Here is a 792-nt window from a genome sequence, read left to right as displayed (position 1 = left end):
AAATTCTATACATTCATCAAGACACGTTTTCTTTAAAATTAATTTTTCAAATATCTTAAAAGAAAATTATTTAGGTAATGGAAATTTTTCCCTTTAATAGTGTCAAAAATGATTAATATATTTAACTGAACCTCGTTGCTGAAATACAGAAAGAACAAATCCAAGCATACTTATAGCCGTAATTTCATTAACAACAACAACAAAAAAGAATAACATAGCCATTCATAATTTATAGTAAAATCTCTGTCGATTATCATGTCTAAATTATTATTTTTTTTTTAATTGAATTATACGGTTTACTTTCGGGAAATCCACAGTTAAAAGTTATTAGACGTTTCCAAATATACTTCTAAACTGCAAGCAAAAGACAACAAAGATTCAATAGCAAAATGGTTTTTCAAACAGTTTTACTCAAGCTCATTATTTTAAAACAAACTGAAGTAAAATTTACCTCAAACGTAAGTTACATTATGCTGAACTTCACACTAAAAAAATCTTCGAAATTATTCCACGAAAATGAGTAAAAAATAAACCATCATCTCTTTCTTATGAGCGACATGTTCACTTCTTGAAAGAATCGTCATATTCATTGTGTCCTTAAGGCTTTAACTTAATAATATTTTTAAATTATGTATCTCATAATAGCTGAGATGAAATATCCTTTTGCCGCAAAATTATATCAGTCTCTGTATACAATAAACAAGTTATAATCAAAGGCATAAGTATAATATATTTATTTTATATGTTATCAACTACTTTACCTTTTATATGTTATCAACTACTTTATCTATT

Source organism: Penaeus monodon, chromosome 31, assembly GCF_015228065.2.
Source record: "Penaeus monodon isolate SGIC_2016 chromosome 31, NSTDA_Pmon_1, whole genome shotgun sequence".
In the NCBI taxonomy this organism is placed as follows: Eukaryota; Metazoa; Arthropoda; class Malacostraca; order Decapoda; family Penaeidae; genus Penaeus; species Penaeus monodon.
This window is presented reverse-complemented; position numbering follows the sequence as displayed.